Below are 7,349 nucleotides of genomic sequence, written 5' to 3' on the forward strand. Positions count from 1 at the left end.
TGGCTGTGGACAGTCTCCACAGCTCTATTCAACAGCACATGACTATTTTGCTTGTGACTTCTACATTAATAGATCCTCTCTGTGCTCATAAATGAGCTCAACAGCAAACTGTCGGCAATTAGCTAACATTAATCACCAAGTAACAAAAGATGATGCGTCAATTTTTGACACTTGCCACTTAAACCGAGACCTTGATCTTCATTCAGAATTGTTTTCCCCACCTCAAAAGAAGAAGAAAATGTTCATCTTTAATGAAAGTCTGAAGAAAAAATACCTGATAGTGCAGTCTGCAACTATGTATCCATGATTATTATCTTCTAAATATAATGATACTGAGGAGTCCTACAGTGCTCTGCAGCCATTCCGTCCTGAATCCCTAGGACAGATGCGAAAAGCAGATTCAAGGATCCCATTTTCATTCATTCACTTGTTTATAGTGAATCTGGGAAGACAAGCTAATTCCGCTCATAGAAGAGCCTGTGTACAAAGCAGCATTTCCTTCAGCCTTGAGGAAATGGTGCTTCATAGCTTAGAATTTTAGAAGAAGAACGCAGCCCAGCTCCCTCTTTTATAGATGACTTCCTATTTATCTGGCTCCTTTTGGGTGATCTTGTGTTTTCACGATTGCTGTATTAGGTTCTATTAACAGGTGGAGATGCAAAACACCTTCTCCAATATGTCATTGATTGAAGGAGAGTGGGCCTGGGAGAGAATTGGAAACAGCTGAAGGCACACACTCATCTGAAGGGCCCACTGCTGCTCCCGTTTGAAGGTGGGTTAAACGCTCCTCTTCAGAGAGGAGGAAGCAGCAGAAAGAACAGAACAGATGTGCCGCCGTGGGGAGCTCTGGTGGTCAACGGACCATGGTCTCGGAAACAGGAAGGACCTCCTGGCAGCCTGACCGCTTGCTCCCCAGCTCCCAGCCTCCCCTGCCTCCCCTGGGTGCTCGAGAAGAGGGGCACAGGTGTCTTCCAATCCTGAATCCTCTTTAGGCAAAAACTAGAGCCCTTGGACCAACGGCATCCCTTCTGCTAGAAGTTGGGATCCATCTTCCAGAGAGATTGGTTTTGTTCATCAAGTTGATATTTTAAGCTCCTGGTTTTGTCACTCTACTAACACCTTTGGGCAAGGTGATGCTAGTCCCGAATGGGTCTCCCTTCTCCACCTCCTCCCACCACCTTTTCCTCAGCACCATGTCTAGGGGGACGTCATGCTAGGTTTTAGGTTCTGAGGAGAAGAGATGGATCAGACAGTGTCCACCCCCAAAGAATATTCCTGTCCTGTATCACTATCATGATAAAACTGAGAAATATTCCTTGAGCTCAGATATGTACTTCTTAAGTTAAAGAATTTTAAAAAATATTTTGTTTATTTATTTGACAGAGAGATAGCACAAATAGGCAGAGCTGCATGCAGAGGGAGAAGGAGAAGCAAGCTTTCCACTGAGCAGGGAGTCCAATGTGGAGCTAGATCCCAGGACCCTGGGATCATGACCTGAGCCAAAGGCAGAGGCTTAACTGACTGAGCCACCCAGGCGCCTAAAGTTAAAGAATTTTTAAGTTGGAGACTGTTCCGTAGGATTAGGATGGGGTGATAGGGCAGCTGAAGATTCCTATCCAATTATGAAAACATTTAGTCACCGAAGATGGACATCTGTGGAGAAGATTTGAGGGCTTACTAGAAAACTGATGCAAGGAATTATTTACTCAGATAATGTTAAACAAAATAAAACAGGAATGTTGTCTTTCTACGTGTAGAAATCCCCCGCTCTGTAATCCAGATGGCACAGGTAAGATAAGGGGCAAAATAGAAAAAAATCCAATCTCTTTGTCTTGAAGAAACATTCCTTTTGTAATGTTCCTTCCCTCCCAGACTTACTTTTCCACATTAATAGTCTGTGAGCTGACTTGCTCTGTTTTCGCTGGGTTATATAAATGATCAAAACCTTCGTCTACCTCCCCTTATCTGTCTAGAGACTTTGTCAGGGCCCAGATCTGGAGCTTTGCTACGCCACTGAAAATAAGAGGGGTTACATGTGAAACTTGGTTATTTACTTTATTTCCTAATTCATTTTAATATAAGCATAACATAGATTTTCTGTCACTGATACTTTATCAACAATATAAGGGATGTAATTGCCAGCACTTTCTTTTTGTCCATAGAGAATGTGGCTTCTTTGCCTCAGCAGTAGTGACACTTTGTGTCAGATAATTCTTTGTTGTGGGAGGCTGTCTTGTGCTTGTAGGAATTTTAGCAGCTGTCCTGGCCTCTGCCCACTACATGTGACCCCCCAGTTTATGACAACCAAAAATGGCTCCAAACATTGCCAAGTGTTCCCCTGGAGCAAAAATCACCCTGAGGTTAAGAACCACTGATATAGATTGACTATCAACTTTTTTTAATCTGTAAAGATATAGAAGGCAGAAGTAGGATTTCTTCCTTAAATAGCTCAAGGGGAAAAAAAAAGAACTTGGATTTTGGTGTCTCTACTCTTTTCAGTCAATTTCTAAAGCATACTTACAATTGTTTTCAGGGCAAATTTTCTCCATTTATCTATTGTTATCTATAACTCTTCCCCAATTCTTTACCTAAATAACAGTTTACAAACTCGATTCCAGGTTACAGAATCTCATTTACTATTCACAAGGATAAGAAGCAGGTACTAATAGCCAGCTGCCTGGGGATCAGGAGGATGTCCCAGGAAGAAAGCTCTGGAGGTGGACAGTCCACAGTCACAATTCCGGAACCATGGTTTGCTGGCTACAGATGCTGGCTACCATGGTTTGCTGGCTACAAAAAACAATGAGGCCAGTTTTTCGTCTTCTGTGTCTTGTGGTTTCCTCATCTGAAATGCAGGATTAGTACTATCATGAGGGAGGCTGGGAAGATTAAAACGAGGTGAGCTCTGTGACAATAGATGTCGCTAGCAAAGGAGAGACCCACTGCCAATTTTTACTGCAACACCAAGACCAGAGCATCACGTACCGCACCACGGCTGCTCACCCGAGCAACTTTCTCATTCTGGTCACAGATTTCTTTAAGGATCTGATCGACAGAAAAATCCTCAGAAGTAACCCAAACTGCAGACAACTTCAGGATAGTCACAGGTTCACCTGAAGTGCATAGTGAGCCCAAGGGAAGAGTCCATTTGGTGAGAGCTGCTAATTTAATCTTTTCTTCTAATGGACTTGAGTCAATGGTGCCCAAAAGAGTTTTCCTTGCCCTTTGCTTAAAATGGGCAACCCTTCGTGGGGACAAATTGATTCCTATTTCCCCCAATGCTACTGATTGGCCAACAGATCCTTGAAATAAGTCACTGGTTTGGTAGAGTAAAATAGCCTTGCCAGTTTCCCTTCTTCGGGGGAGGGGGGGGAGTGCAAAAGGGTAATTGGTAAAAAGGGGTCAAGGTCATCCAATATGATTAGTCATTCTACTAGTTTCCTATTGCTGCATAACACATTACCACACTTAGAACACTCTTGATCCAACACAAATGTATTATCTAACAGCTCTGGAGGTCAGAAGTCCAAAGCAGGTCTCATGGGGCTAAGATAAAGGTGTTGGCCAGGCTGCATTCCCTTCTGGAGGTCTGAGAGGAAAACCTAATTTTCCTGTCTTTTCTACCTTGTAGAGACTGTCCTTGTTCCTTGGCTCATGACCTCCTTCAATCTTCAAAGCCAGCAATGGCCAGATGAATCTTTTCTCATATGGCATCACTCTCATACTTAATCTTCTGTCTTCCTCTTCCACATTCAGGGACCTTTGTGATTACATTTGTCCTATCTAGATAATCCAATAAGATTTTCCTATTTTAAATCTAGCTGATTAGCAAACTAAATTCTACATGTTGCATTCCCCTTTGCTGTGTAATATGACATATTCATAGGCTCTGGAGATTAGCAGGCAGACATCCTTGGGAAGTCCTTAGTCACTTTCTTCTTGGTATTTTTGATGACAAGCAAGGAACAAGCCCTGTTACAAGTCCTGATCCATCTTTGGAATTTAGAAAAGCAACACGTTGACAGTACTTTTTGAATTGTCATAACAATTTATTTTTGGATAATAAAACCCCTTCAAAAATCCATTATCATCTTTACAATAGGGCCTCTCAGAATCTACATCTATGCAATTCATAATTTCTCATCAACTTAATGTCTTCTAACTCCTGATAACTTAGGCAACTGGAGAAATTTTTTATAGCTCACTACAATAAGGAAAGAGAACTCATCTGAAATGCAGGATTAGTACTATCATGAGGGAGGCTGGGAAGATTAAAACGAGGTGAGCAAGTTTTGCAGAGCAAGGGACAAATACAAGTGGAGCTACCCACGAAGACTAAATAAAGCCTGCATAAATGAGGAAATCAAGGCACCATCGGCAAAAGAAGAGGAAAAGGCCACTCAGAAAGGAACACTACAGGTTGAACCTCACATCTCCCATCTGGCTGGCAGTCCCATCTCTAGAATGTTCCTCATTATATCCTTCTGCAAATCAAACATCGTCATCTTTCTTTTTCCACTGGACCTTTTGTTGGTTTTTGTTTTCCTCTAGGGAATCTGTCTCCTTGGTCTCTGATCCTTCCTTCATTTAGCACCATCTAGCACTATAAAAATAGCTTCGAGTCCATCTTCCTAACCCTTTTTAATACATGCCCCACTGTCCTTGGCATTCTTTTGGGGCTTAGTCATACTTAGTCCTGTCGTCCCACTCTCCAAAACAATTATTTTATGCCTTCACTCTCCATAACCACCCAGGGCCTCCTCCTCCACACACAGATACCCTGGCTTCCTTTCCTTCAAGAAGCATGGTAAGATTACACTCCAGAGCCCCACTTTAAAGTTAGATATGGTGGTGTTTCTTCTTCTGAACAATGACATGGAGAAAGGTCTGTCACTTCCAAGGACAGGCTTTAAGAGGCAAATGCCACTTAACCCCCCCACCCACCATCGGAACCACAGAGGAGCACAGAGCGCCCCCTAGCTTCCTGGATGAGTTAAAGCAGCATCCCAGGGCTCATTGCAGTAGACATTACCAAGAAACAAGGCTTGGATATGATAAAGGGCTACAATACAGAGGCTGCTTGTTATAACAGCATAACCTAGTCTAGACTTTGCTTCCTATTTCAGTGAGAAAATAGAAGCAATCAGAAGAGACCCCTACAATCCCCCACAATCACATCTGCCATTAATTAGTCACTACAGACTTTCTTTCCTCCTGTACTCTGGGTGAATTCTCCACAGTTCTAGGATTAATCTCTCAACTTGTACACTGAATTGCATCCTCTTTTATCTGCTCAAGGCCATCGTTCCAGCATTTGTCTCTTTTCTCTCATATCATCAATTTTTCACTCGCTACTAGATTACTGCTATTGGTAAATAAACATACCATAATATCTTTTTTCTTAAAAAACAAAGACAACAAAACAACAACAAAAAGCCTCTGCTCTAGTAGACCCACTGCATTTGAAATGAGTTGCAATACTCACTCCTGTTTTCTCTGAAATGATCCCCAGTTAGGACTCTGCTGACCCCTCTGCACTGAAACTGCCCCTGTCACCACCACGAATGACACTGAATTCGCTAAATCTGGTAATCAAATCTCAATCCGATCCAAATAACGTTGACTTAGTTGACCACTGTTTTTGGGGGGAGGCAAATTAATCCTCAGAGTTGAGTCTGTCTGTGCCAGCTATTTATTTATCACAGGCTCACTGCAGGAATTTCAAAAACAAATACAGGATAACGTCTCTTAATAAATAATAATAAATAATAAATAATAATAATAAATAATATATTATAATAATATATAATATAATAGAATATATAATAATAAATAATAAATGATAATAAAGATATAATAAAGATTAATAAAGAAATAACATACTCCAAACCAATGATAGATTAATCACACTATTGTTCCAGGCCAGGGAAGATGAAGGCAATAAAGCCCAAATTTAGCGGTACCTTTATACCAGTTGATACTCAGGAGAGGGGGGTTAGCCAACCAAATGCTGATGTCCCCGGTTACTAGAGCATGTTGCTAGGGAATGATGGTGGCCCTGCTGATGGGCAAGAAGATCTCCTTGGCCTGTCACTGCTTCGGTTTTGCTACTGAATGGCTTTTGCCACTGAGGGTCAGATCTGTCTTCACAGCAGCAGGAGCTAATTGCCCCCAAGATCTTTTAAAAGCTATTAAGATCAGCAAAGAGAATCATCTTGCTCAGACCAAACACTGTCCCACAGTCCTTACAAACTCTCGGTATTTATAGCCTAAAATGTCTACTTGCCATAGCTGCTTCTTCGTATGTTCTTACTTATAAGCTCCTAGGGCAGCCCCTCAGGAGCTAAGCTCCTGAGTGCTTATAAACAACAATAGACAAGCTGACAATATCCTTACTTCATGATTTCACTCATTCACGCTTACTTCATTCTTCATCAAAACAACTTTACTCTTAAAAACAATTTCATTTTTGTCATCAACAAGCTGATCTGAACATCAAAACCAAATAACACACAACAGCCACATGTCTTCCTTCTCGAGGTATTTTCATTTGGCTCCTAGAACCCAACTATCTCTTAGTCCTCTTCCTACCTCACTGACTGCTTCTCCCACTGTTGGGTGACCTCAGTTACCAAAGATCTGATTCCCCACAACTTACTCTTCTTACAGCTTTCTCAAGCTCCCTACACAGCAACTCCATCCTTCCAGTTAGGCCAAATTTTGTAGAGCCATCCTTCTCTGTCTCATACTCCATGTGCACTCCGTCACAAATTTACTAGTCCTACCTTCAAGTTGTACACAAAATTAACGACCTGCACTACTACCACTCTGGACCAAACCCAAATCATCTCCCCAGGGAGTTACTTCCGTAGTCTCCAAAATGATCTCCCTATTTCCTCCCTGCCCCATAGAGTCTATTCTCAACATTACCATCTCTCCTTGAGTTCTGTATGCATGTCGACTAAATGCCTTTAACAACGGGTACCGTTGGTTGTGGATTTAATTAAGACCGATGGTTGAGACAGACCCTGACTAGCTTTCTGGCGTAAGGGAAATCTTCAGTGCTTGAGATGTTAGAGAGGTATGATTTCACGATGGGATTGCTTTCACTCCGGAGCCCTTTATGGCTAGTCCCCAATTCTCCCAGTGCTTTTGTCTCTCCTAATTTACTTCCCTTGTGCCTCTGTTAAAAGGCTCATAGCCGGGGCGCCTGGGTGGCTCAGTGGGTTAAGCCGCTGCCTTCGGATCAGGTCATGATCTCAGGGTCCTGGGATCGAGTCCCGCATTGGGCTCTCTGCTCGGCAGGGAGCCTGCTTCCCTCTCTCTCTCTCTGCCTGCCTCTCTGCCTA

This window comes from Meles meles, chromosome 5 (genome assembly GCF_922984935.1).
Source record: "Meles meles chromosome 5, mMelMel3.1 paternal haplotype, whole genome shotgun sequence".
NCBI classification, from domain to species: Eukaryota; Metazoa; Chordata; class Mammalia; order Carnivora; family Mustelidae; genus Meles; species Meles meles.